We start from the raw sequence: 12,715 nt of genomic DNA, 5'->3' as shown, positions 1-12,715 counted from the left end.
GTTTAGCCAGCCACCTCACTTGTCAAAGCTGGCAGGGTGACCATGTCTTTATTAAAACTTTGATTAAGTTTCCAAGTTGTCCGTTTCTAAGGGCTGTAGCTATGTAATAAAAGAGACAGGTTATTGAGGAAAGAAGAGAAAGGGAGTAATAAAAAGAAAGTTAGCAGAAAACCCTTTGAAATACACCCTCCCTTTAGATGTGAAATGGGAGGGAGCAGGTAAAGTTGACAGTGATCAATAACATTAATATAGACTGAGTCTGCTTCTGGCAGAGATGAACGAACTGTTAGGGATACAGTACTGGGATTTAATGTCAAACAGTGGACGGTTATTGCAGAGGAAAGCCACCAAGAATTGTCCCAGTTCGAGTTAACGAGTGTCAGTCAAGTGAGCATAAAAAATGCTTAGCTACTGTATATTGAACATACTGTAGCTAGCTAATGTAACTTGATACACATTTCTTTCTTTAGATACTCGTCGTTATCTTATTGCAGGATGGGTTTGCCTCTGAAGGCATGCTAAATCCGTCATTTCCTTTCCAAAATTGTACATTTCTATATGAGTAGAATTACTTTTCAGCATTTCTAGCTAGCTGCAGACCAAATAGAGTTAGCTAACAACGGTAGCTACAGTAACGTCGCTAGCTACTTGACAACCACCTTACCTTCCGTCAGGTAATAACTGTCTGCAACTCCACGTGTTTAATGATTTACCTAGCTATAACACCTACATCAATACTGTTCATTCTTACATACTCTAAAACCACTAGATACGAAATGGCGTGATAAGATAGTTTTGAAGTAAACTGGCTAGACAACTTTATCGGTTTCTTCGATGGTTGTCGTCTCCACACTCCGGCTTTGTAGAGGCGCGCTTGTAGACACGTCTCCATAGAAACGGCACACGAGAGGGGGTTGCTTTGCACGGGTTCCACAAGCTCGTACCCGTTCTTGTTGCAGTCGCACCTCACGAGAAGACAAGCCCTCTACACTGATGGGATGTGAGCTTTCATGTCCCAATTTGCTCATAACGAATGATTTCCAATTGACTGTACGGTAACGTTATCAGTATGTTATCTCGTCATCATGATAATTAGGCTACCTCAGATGTAGGAAAGGTTCTTGAAAAAAAATATGCGCGTACAAATTCAGAGAAATAGCCATTGGAAATACCATATCACATTGATTTCATTATCAAACAGCACAGTGAGAAATCTGGCAGGTGTGGCAGAGAATAATTACTGAGTGAGCATGCCATGTTAGAGTAAATACAACCAACTGTCACTACACATTTTACAAAATCACGGTAGGTCAACCAAGTGAATGCTAATTTAAAAAATTATCAGCATTAGACGTTGCACTTTCTGTAGCGAAAGTGACACATGACATTCCTGTTGATAAAAACAATACATATTATGCTTTGAAAGAGAATCTGACTCACTGCAGGGAGAGTACCTGGAATGCCAAGGCTTAGCCATTGAAACATTTTGGTTTATGAATGTTAAACTGGACTGGACATATCCAATGTAAACATTGCTAACTGGGAAAAATCAAGGCCATCGGGGCATCTACTCATTTAAATATAACAAAATACATCCTTACTGTAGTAGGCCTATTCACTGTCTGAACTCCTCTGTTGCGCTCCTCCAATGTATCAATCATGTATGGATGCAGTAGTATATTGGATAGGGAAAAATAAACTCTAGGCCTACCCAAAGAACCCTCTCAAATGTCAACATGTAATTCCTAAGAGGATGAAACAAGTTTGAAACACATTTTTCCAGTCTAACAAATCTGACTTTCACTTTTCACCATTTTCCACATCTCACGTTTTTAAAATGGACAAGGCGAAAATGGACAGGCACCAGTAAGATTCCTTTCGATTCGTTGACCCTTGAGGATCACACAGCCATAGTGAGCCACTTGCTTTTTACACGAAAGGGTAAGTACCACGTCTGGGATTCCTCTAGACTCTGAGAGACGGAGAGTGCACTCCTTCAACCCTCTCTTGTGCATCAGGAAATGGGCCCAGGCAGCTCAAAGCTGAACCTTGACAAAAAGCAGCAGGGGAGTTGAAGTTCATGGCCCGCTATTTCTATTTTTTATCTATTAAAAAATATAATATATTAAACTTTAAATTCCCTAAACCCCTTCATATGTTATGTTGGAAGCTTTTGCCTGTGATAATGTCACTCAACCCCTAGTGCCCATAACGCATTCAACTCAAATACTTTTCTATTCTACGCACAGATAGTCTGATATCTAGAAACACAGCTGTGCTCTGTGGCCTCTCTCAGAGAGAGAGAGAGAGAGAGGGGGAGGGAGAGAGAGAGAGAGAGAGAGTAAACTGTTCAGTCTTTCTATTCTGTCTTGGAAACATCTACACAAACATACATTTTCTTGAAGGTGCAATGCATCTATTGATTAATCGTGCTGTAGCCTAGCACCAGAGGAAATGGAGGAATACAGTCTCAAGACACGTCAAAAGAAACAGAATGATACAGCTGTACATTTAAAACCCATTTAGAGCTGTGTCGGTATTTGACTCAATGTGTCTTGAGATTTGACTGCGTCTCAGAAGGTAACTAAATACACTATTTTGCGAGGTCATATTCCTCACAGTCTGTGTGTGTGTGTTTGTGTGTGGGGCTAGGTTGGTTGGTGCAACTGCTCTCTGCTAGCTGCTTTTGAGCAGAACGTGAAGTTGAGTCAGCAAGAGGGCTGATGCAGGAGTGAGCAGGACTGATGTACACACACACACACACACACACACACACACAACAGCCCGCAGGCTCATCAGCCTCCTGTCAATGGAGCCTTGTGTTTACTCAGCCACTGCTCTTTATACCTTATACTGTACATTACTACTGCAGTGAGGCTTAGTCAGCCCACACACAGCCAGAACAACAGCAAACTGTTATATAAGAGATAAACGAAAATGGGTTTGTTTACCTGTCTTCCTGTTAGACTATGGTTTGATTTAGGGCCGAGTTTTTCCTGGCCATGTGATCTGAGACTGATCAAGGTAAACTCTGGGTGCTGGCCCTGGGTCAAGCGGCCAGGAGAAACTCTGGGACCTGGGTCACGCGGTCAGGAGAAACTCTGGGCCCTGGGTCACGTGGTCAGGAGAAAAACTCTGGGCGCTAGCCCTGGGTCACGCGGTCAGGAGAAACTCTGGGCCCTAAATCTTGACTGTGCAGCCCTGTACTTCGGAATTAGTAGCTTAGCAAAGCAGTAGTAGTGCTGTGTTACAATATCAGATACTTCACAAATGTGCATTAGCAGGCCACAGGATGGTTTCTGAGCAGCATATTACATGACCCCCTAACAGGACAGATGTTTCTACCCATTTTCACGTTTACCCCCCAAGAAACTGAAACATATTTCCATTTTGGTCACAAACATTGCAGGCCCTCCAGAAGTAATAATGCCGTCTTGGATGTCTGTGTGACTAGCAAAGCACTAAGGCATCCATTGGAATCAGCAGAAAACGACAGGCTAAAACGTTTAAATAAAACATACCTACACACAGGGACACATTCTGTTTTAAGATTAATGGCAAGGAGAGAGTCCTTTCCCCCCCATTCGTTCGTTCTATTTCTCAATAATTCATTTTTGTCAAGATGAAAAGAAGGACGTATTTCCCTTTGCTTGTTTTGGAGCCTTCGGGACGGGAGGTTTGTTGGGTAAGTGTAGCAGCCATAGAGGGCCAAGGGGGCTAAGGGTCCTTCTAGGCCCTCATTATCAGTTTGCAATTTGTCTAGACTCAAAGCTCACTATCTTGATGTGTGTTCTAGCCTCTAAAGCTAGTTTCATAGACCTCTGAAGCTCCAGACTAGCCAATCTAGTTTAGTGTGAGGATGATTCATTAGATTTTTTTTTTGAAGCAGCACTCTGTCTATATCACTGGTGCCTGCTGTCAACAGTTGTTGTTGTCTCAACTCAATTGGCAACAATTGCCTATGTGCCCTCAATTAACTGCTCTATCAGTGCTAAATGCAGGTGTGGGGATTGAGAAATGCAAGGCAAAATTGAAAAATAACAGATTTGTTGACATGGAAAATAAGGAGCTGTCTCGCTGAAGCGTTGGGGGGAAAAAGGCTAACAATGTGCAGTGCAGCAATGTTTCATGCTATAAAAAAGAAAAGAAAAACGGCCCACTCAATCGCATGCAACATAGCCATCTCTTAGCAGTTGATAGTTTTCCTTCACACACACCCTGCGCTATTGTGATACATCTAAAAGAAGTACGAATTCATATAACACTGACGTTGACATCAATAGCCCATAATAAAATGAGCTACATTAAAGTTAACTGGTTGGTCTCCAGAGATTGGTTACAACTTTGTGACCCAATGCTAAATCCCTGGCCTCCATTGGTCCCGATGGAATTAAAAGGTTAAAAGGTTCCTGGTCCCACTGTGTTGTTGACAGCAGTACTGGCTCATTAGAGACATTAACATTAAGCCAGGCCCATCAATAACCACTTGGCTGAGCGATCACTCTTCTCAGAACACACAAGCACACACACACACACACAGGAGCACACAATCATATCTATCACACACTGACACACAACAATTGTTCCTCCAGTAGACGCCCAGGGGACCAGGGGAGGGGGTGCCTCTAGCCAGCTTATCTGGCCCACAGAGAGCACCCTTCATCTGCCCGCCACGCCACCTGGTCTGCCTACCTCCGCCTGTCTCCTGGAATGACTCAGGGTGTTTCAGTGTCTCCGTCTGTGATTGTTAGAGTTCTGTTGTTGTTAAAGTCTGTCAACTGGTGCCAGATCGGTTTGTCAGAATGTCAGCTTGTTTGTCAGTTTGTTACTGTGGACTCTCTCACCAGTGACAAGAGAGGACCAGCGTGTGTGTGTGTGTGTGTGTGTGTGTGTGTGTGTGTGTGTGTGTGTGTGTGTGTGTGTGTGTGTGTGTGTGTGTGTGTGTGTGTGTGTGTGTGTGCCTCTGTCTGTCTGTCTGTCTCTCTGTCTGTCTGTCTGTCTGTCTGTCTGTCTGTACCAGTCTCTCTGACTTAGTATATTCAGTATTTCTGTCCATTACTATCATTCATGTGTGCCGTAAGAGGGGGTGTTATTCGTCAGTGTAAAGACGTGACAGCCAGCTAGTCGCAGCCTGATAATGTGTCACAGTGAGTGGCAGTGCCAGTCTCAATGGGCCAGTCAGTCAGCCTACAAAACACAATGTCTAACTGTCTGATAGTCGGCTGGGTTTTGTGAATGTGTGTCAGAGAGAGAGCCGAGAGAGAGAGAGAGAGGGGCAAATGATTGTCAGTCCCAACTGCAACAGCATGTGTGTCTGTGAGTGCAGCGAGAGAAAGAGATTCTGAGTCTAAGGGGCCAATGATTATCATGTAGTCTCCGGAGGTCCCACTACAGCTCATCATGCAGGGCGGGCCCCCAAGCCTGGTCCAGGGCCCCCATCAGTAGCAGGGCCCCTGTAGTGTTGTCCCTCACCAGGACCATGAAGGAGTGGTCGGCGTAGAACAGCTTGGGCTTCTCCACCTTCTCGTCCCCCAGTTCGGTCGCTCCCGCCCCAGCTTCAGAGCCCAGCTCCAGGGAAGCCCAGTGAAGGACAGCCCCTAGATGGAGCCCTTTCCCCTCTCTATGGCCCTAGGCCACAGAGGCCCCAGAGAAATCAGCGGCCTTCTGGTCCCAGGCTTCGGTCAGGCCCAGTGTAGACAGCTGTTTCTGTGTTCAACATAAACCAGAGAGAAAGACAATCAGTACTTTGGACATGGACTGACACAAAACTCAATTAAATTCCCCAACTACAACCTCCTAACTCTCCTCGAGAACATGTCCCGCGTCAGGAGACACCATCTCAGGGCGTCTGCTTCCCTCGCTGCTTAATTATGCAAGCAAAGTCCAAACAATGTGGAGTGGAAGCAGATTTAAAAATGTCATGATGCAATGACTTATGGCGAGCGAGGAAAAGAAACCCTGCCATCTTCCAAAGTCGCAAATCGTCAAAACAAATATAAACAAAACAAACAAAATGTACAGTCTATCAAAACCAAAATATTTTCTCCCAAATTCAATCAAACGCTGACAGATGACCTTGTTGCGACGTGTCGGTACAAACGCGATGTCTGGAGCTGCCGTGTGTGTGTATCGTAGAGGCGGGCAGGGAAGTGTCCCATGAATAATGTACGAAGGATGGTTCTATGACTCGTGACCTCACCATGCAGCCACCTCCTTTGTTGTGCCTTTCATATGAATTCCAACAGGAAGATGCAGCATCGTCACGGTGACAGCTAGTTTTTACTTCCCCACGCAGAACAGAGGACCACTCACACGCCATATGACAGGCTACCACAGAGGGTAGCAGGGGGAGCAGGGTAGGTCGAGGGGAGGCAGAGGTGCGTAGGGGGGAGAAAGAGGGCGGGGAGGGGGTACAAGCCGAGGGAGGGCGAGGGCGAGGGCGGAGAAGTGAGTGAGGATGCTGCTTTCGTGCATTCTGGGTAGCCTGTTGTGAACACGACCACCTTTGTTGAAAATGATTCGCTATCTAATCTTTTCCCATCTGACAGTTCACTATACGAACCACAGACAATTTGATATTATTCACATAAAGCAAAACATTTATACCAGACTTTTAGCAGTTAGGTTTTGAAAGTGATTTTCATGTCTCCATGAGACTCAATAGAAAGGAGACTGTTCTATAGGAAGTAGACGTAGCAGTAAGAGAGGGCTAGTTATTAATAGGACAGGGACCTTGTCAGTTTGTGTCACCTGCTTTAACGTAGACCACTGGATCCACTGCTTCCATTTAACACGATGCGTGTCCCTGTTCCCCCCCCCTCCTGTGCTCTCACGGCCTGTCCACACACACGTACACACACACAGACGCACACACACCTCCCAATCTGTCTGCTTGAGGTCATGGTCAACATGCCCTTGAGACGGACAGTGAGAGAGTCCCTGTTCACCACCCCCTGCTCTCTAATGCACTTCTATTGTCCTCATCTATTATTCGTCCCTTCTTCTCCTCTCTTCCGCCCTCCACCACTTCATCACTGTCTCTCGCCGCCGCTCTGCCACCTCTGTGGCATCCACATCCCTCATCCACATCCCTCATCTGCCCCTCCTGCCTCTATTTTATCCTGCTCTGTCTTGCTCCCTCCATTTGTCACTCACTAGATACCTTTCTCAGGTCATCCTTCTCTTCTTGGACGTTCGCTCCCTTGTTTACATCGCTCTCCCTCCCTCTCTTTCGCCATCGGCAATCATTCCAAGGTTTTCTGGTGCCTTATCTTCCAGTTAACAGAAATAGACTTAAAACTAGTGAATAACCACACTTCTAGGAAGACAAATGTTCTACACACCACGGTTAACAGCCTGAAGAAAGGGAGAATTCTCCTAGACGTATCCCAGATCTGTTTGTACTGTCTTGCCTACTCCTATGGTTATTGTCACCCATTGGCAATACAGATTTATGATCAGGTTACCTCTCCTCCTGCTCCTTAAATAACTGCATGTAAAGTTCTCTCTTTTAAGAGGAGGATGTCACTTAGTCCCTGTTGGCCTGACCGTAAACAGCCTGTTTCCACGGCAGCAGCTAACATGGGCACCGTGTCTCACCACTGTCGTACTGACACCAGAAATTACAGTCACACGGTGACATTAGCAGGCAACTTCATGTGACTCCCATATAAATAGACCACCACTTTCTCTTGTCTCTTCATCTCTCCCTCCCTCCCTCATCAACCGCTCCCTCCATCCAGCGGAGAGCCTAAGCTCATTCCGGTGGAAGACAAAAGCTCAGAGGGGCTCTGTCTGTTGTTAATGTTTAAACTGTAAGCGTGGCTGTCGCACTGTGGTACGGCGGTACGGGCGACACTGGTTCCCTAGGGCCAGGGCAGGGCTCCAGCAGGCATGCGATGGAGAGATGTAGGGCACTACAGCAGAAATGTGGCTTTCTGGGAGCTCTGTTGAACTATATGTATGAGATGTCTCCACAGACATTGTTTTCTGGTGTGTGTGTGTGTGTGTGTGTATGTGTGTGTGTGTCTGTGTGTGTGTGTGCATATCATTGTCCATTGAGATCTGCTTTCGCCAAGCTATTAGAAGACAATTTATGCTAAAGGCATTGTCAGTACCCGTTCACTATGCAGGATGGGCTCCCCCTGACTCTGTTTCCTCCTTATCCCAGAGCTCTCACTTCGCCTTCAGCGCTGTCTGAGTCTTGGAAGCGTGGCAACTCTCTTGTGTGGTGTGCTCGGTATCCAAATTAATTAGTCGGACGATTGAGGAGAGTAAGTGGCTGCTGGATGAGCCTTTGGATGACAGAGTTGAGAGGCGAGGAGCGGGCCGAGTCAGGCCTGGGAGGGCGAGGAAATGAGGGGCGTTGGATGCAGCTGTAAAGGGCCATAGTCTTCTCTCTGCTGGTATTTAAAGAGATGGAGAGGGATAGAGAGGGCTCGATGGGCCCCATGTGATAGAGAGTGACAGATGAAGAGAGGACGAGGCGCGATAGAAAGAGAGATACGGGGGTTAAGGAGGAGACCGTGAGCGGAGGGATGGTTGTTCTAACAGCCACTCATCTCTTGCCTGACTCTGCTTGCACAGCATCAGTTGCTATGGGACTAGCCTGATTTAACAAAGGGTAAATAAATAAACATACACTCAGCTCACGCTTTCATTTCCCCCTTTCTCCCATTTCTCCCCTCGATCCTTCACTCCTCTGGCATATTCTACCTCTCCTTTATGTCTTTCTCCCTCTGTTCGCTTCTCTTTCTTCAGCCAACCTTGCTTTATAATTCATCGGAGGGATGAACAATCTCCCATCATGCTTAACAGCATAAACAACAATCTAATTAAAAATATAAAACAAAAAGGGTTGCATAATGCATGGACGAGAGCGGTGCAACACACACACACACACACATGCGTGTCCTGCGTTTTGGACGTCTGTAGTGGCGGAGCACGTGGGAATACAAAAATTATAGAACGTGTGTGTGTGTCATTGTCAGGAGTGGCTCAGCCCACAGAGACACATGTTTAATTCAACCCTATAAAGAAAGTCAAAGCTCACCTCAGGACACCCTCTTGAAAGCCTCAAAGCTCCTCTCACTCTTAATCAGCAGCCAACCTCCCTCCCTCCCTCCCTCCGCTGATGTCTTATTTACATGACCCTCTACCTCTCCTCACTCCTCTCCTCCGCTCTATCGATACCTTCTCTTATTCATCCTTCCCTCTCATCCCATCATATCTGGCCTCCATCCCCTCGTTAATTTACATTGCCCTCTATACCTCTACCTCTCCTCTCCTACACTCCTCTGTCGATACCTTCATTTATTCATCAGGAGAGGGGTGGTAGGGTTGGGGGGAAATATATGATAAAAAATAAGGGATTTTAGAAATGATGCAAACAATTATTTTGATAGAAACCCCAAACTATCTGCAGTATTAAAGGTGATATACACCTTCAAATAAAAATACAACGATTTAAAACTAAATTCATCCCTCTCTCATCCCTCCACCACCTTGTTCGTTTACATGGCCCTCTACCTCTCCTCCGCTCTCTCAATACCTTCTGGGTAAATCCATTTGAATTCAGTCACTTTTTCAACAGCATCCCTTTTGAATTAAACAAAACTTTCCGTACATGTTTTCATCACTGGACATATAAACGGTTGCGTTTTAAAAGTGTGGTCAAACTATTTTCTTATTTCTTGAAAAAAAGTTTTAAAATATATATGTATATATATTTAGTTTAGTTTATTAATTCAACCATTTAAAAGAACAAGCACACATAAAACTTAAAAGCCATACATGCACATGAATAAAATCATTGAGGATAACACACAATAAAGTCTGGGACTTATTTCCATTGTGGTCCTCTTGAGACAAGATGGCTATACAAGATCAAACACAGTATGGCAGTGAAACAATAAAACAAAAACAGAGAAGAAGAACGTGTATCTCATCATTCCAGTTACATCATAGGGATTATTCATATGGGCACAGAAGACATCAAACATATTTTGACTTTATTTTTAAAGCTGTCCAGAGAGGACGTTGTTTTTATTGGCAGAGGCAACTCATTCCATTTTGAGGCTCCAGTATACAAGAAAGTACCTTTCCCAGCATTACTCCTGAACCTGTATAAGCACACATCAGCAACACCTGATCTGGTGCTGTGATTGTGTGCATCCCTAACACGAGGAAAGTAATCACTTAAATATCTGGGCGCAGGAGCATAAATACTCCTGTAAACCAAACCTAGTCTAATCTGGGACACCCTAGCCTCAACAGGCAGCCAGTTTAGTTCCTGAAAGCAGCTCCTCCCTATGTGAGTACGTGGACTCACCTTCAATACTACCCTGATCAACTTATTCTGGGCTACCTGGAGCTTCCCCGTCATAAGTTTAGATAAGCCCCCAAACCAGGATGTACTAGCATAGTCAAAATGGCATTGAATGAGGGCAGTCGCTAGCACTTTCATGGAGTCCTTATCAAGCAGCTTGGACTTTCTAGCCAAAAACTTAGTCCTGGCATTAACCTTCCCTAGCACCTTATTGGCCATGCTCACACCTCCCAAGCTTCCATCAAGGATACATCCCAGGTAGCTAACAGAGGTTTTAGTAGTCAGCACCTCACCCCCTAACTCCACTCTGATTTCAGACGACCTACACAATTTAGGTCTGGATCCCAAAATAATTGCTTCAGTTTTCCCTAAGTGCAGAGATAGCTTATTATCTCCAAGCCATATGCTAATGTTAGTAAGCTCTGTGCTAAGTATGCTCTCCAACATAGTTTTACTTTTGTGAGACACCAGAAGTGTGGAGTCATCCGCATAAAAAAAGACGGCAAGAACAAGCATCTTTCATATCATTAATATACAATAAAAACAGCAGAGGCCCAAGCACGCTCCCCTGCGGAATGCCACAACTCATTGGTTTTGCCTGAGACAGTGAACCATTCATCTCTACCACTTGCTCCCTACTTGACAAGTAGGACTTTACCCAGCCTAGAGGGATACTGCTTAACCCCAGTGCCTCCAGTTTGGAGATTAGGAGACAGTGGTTAACTGTATCAAAGGCCTTCTGTAGGTCAAGCAGTACCATTCCACACAGATCTCCCTCATCAATCTCTTTCCTGATGAAGTCAGTCAAGTAAAGTAGACATGAATCAGTGGAGTATGTTTTTCTAAAACCCGACTGAAAATCATACATTAGACCCTGTTTGTTAACATATTCATACATTTGCTCATGTACAACTCTCTCCAGGATCTTTGATGTTACGGAGGATATATACAGGCCTATAATTCCCAGGGTCAGACTTTATCCCCTTCTTATACAGAGGTAAAACTTTAGCTTGTTTCATGTCCCTGGGAAAGGTGCCTTGTTCAAGAGAGAGATTAACAATATGCGTAATACAAGGGCCAATTTGCTCAGCAGAATCTATTAGAAACCTTGCAGGAATATTATCCAGGCCTGTGGCTTTGGAGCATTTAAGCTCTGCCAGCATACTGACTGTTTTGGCTGTTGCTACCTTTGCAAAAGAAAAAGAGTTTGGCTGAACCCCTAACTCTACATAATACTTCTTGACTTGGTTGCTTCCATACAAACCAGAACTGGTGGGCAGCTTGCTAACCAGCTTGCTGGCAACAGAAGTAAAAAAAAACAGTTGAATTCATTGGCAACCTCTGCTTTTTCATATACCATCTCTCCTTTGATGTTTAGTCCAATACTGTTTAGTTTGTTTTGGGTGGTACTGCTACCAAAATTTGTTTAAACCTTAACCTTAACTTCAATTATCACAAAATGAGTAAACTCAGATGTATTTTTATAGTCACATATGTTGTAGATTAGACCCTATTTCACATCATCTGCGGTTTTAGTGTTGCGACGCCATCAGCTGAGACACAACATGCTCTTGAAAACACTGTGGGTGTCATTAAATTCGTAGGGAAAAAAACACAATTTAATTGGTATACCAGTGACATTTCAATTGAATTCAAATTAGAACTTCAAATTACTTCCACAAAGATGACTGCCTGTCCACCCACCATCGAATATCAACTGCAATGGTCATGTCTATTCTATTACCTGTATTTTCTAGGATTTCAACAGATTTCCTATGGAGGATTGACAGTGTCATTTACAACAGATGTTCCCATTCAAGTCAACATTCTCTGATGTGTAGACCTCCGGCGATCTTTGTGGCACCATTTGAAAGTTGAAAATGACACTTTATTCAAATGTTAGTACACATATCAGCCTAAACATGACACCCACCCTGTATTTACGACCATGTTGTGTCTTGACCGATGGCGCGCACAACAAAAAAACGTTTGATGGTGTAAAATAGGGCGTAAGCTAAAACATACAGTACCAGTCAAAAGTGTGGACAAACCTACTCATTCAAGGATTTTACTTTTTTTCTCAATTGCACACTCTTGACATTCTCTCAACTAGCTTCACCTGGAATGCTTTTCCAATAGTCTTGTAGGAGTTTCCACATATGCTGAGCACTTGTTGGGTAGTTTTCCTTCACTCTGCGGTGAATTGGGTTGAGGTCGGGTGATTGTGGATGTCAGGTCATCTGATGCAGCACTCCATCACTCTCCTTCTTGGTAAAATAGCTCTTACACAGCCTGGAAGTGTGTTGGGACATTGTCCTGTTGAAAAACAAATGATAGTCCAACTAAGCGCAAACCAGTTGGGATGGCGTATCGCTGCAGAATGCTGTG

The 12,715-nt window shown here is 44.5% G+C and overlaps 1 protein-coding gene and 1 pseudogene across 1 annotated transcript in view; both read right to left on the bottom strand.

Annotated features, from left to right (window-relative positions):
• Window positions 1-862, bottom strand: part of LOC129844911 (dynein axonemal heavy chain 2-like) — a gene marked incomplete at its 3' end in the record, with an annotated part of 76,943 nt that extends 76,081 nt beyond the window's left edge. Inside the window, exon 1 of the mRNA XM_055913070.1 lies at window positions 665-862. The remainder of the gene's footprint in view (window positions 1-664) is intronic.
• A 4,526-nt stretch (window positions 863-5,388) lies between these two features.
• The window catches only part of LOC129844909 (serpin H1-like), a 28,289-nt pseudogene continuing 20,962 nt past the window's right edge, over window positions 5,389-12,715 (bottom strand).

This window comes from Salvelinus fontinalis, unplaced genomic scaffold (assembly GCF_029448725.1).
Source record: "Salvelinus fontinalis isolate EN_2023a unplaced genomic scaffold, ASM2944872v1 scaffold_0248, whole genome shotgun sequence".
Taxonomy (NCBI): domain Eukaryota; kingdom Metazoa; phylum Chordata; class Actinopteri; order Salmoniformes; family Salmonidae; genus Salvelinus; species Salvelinus fontinalis.
This window is presented reverse-complemented; position numbering and strand designations above follow the sequence as displayed.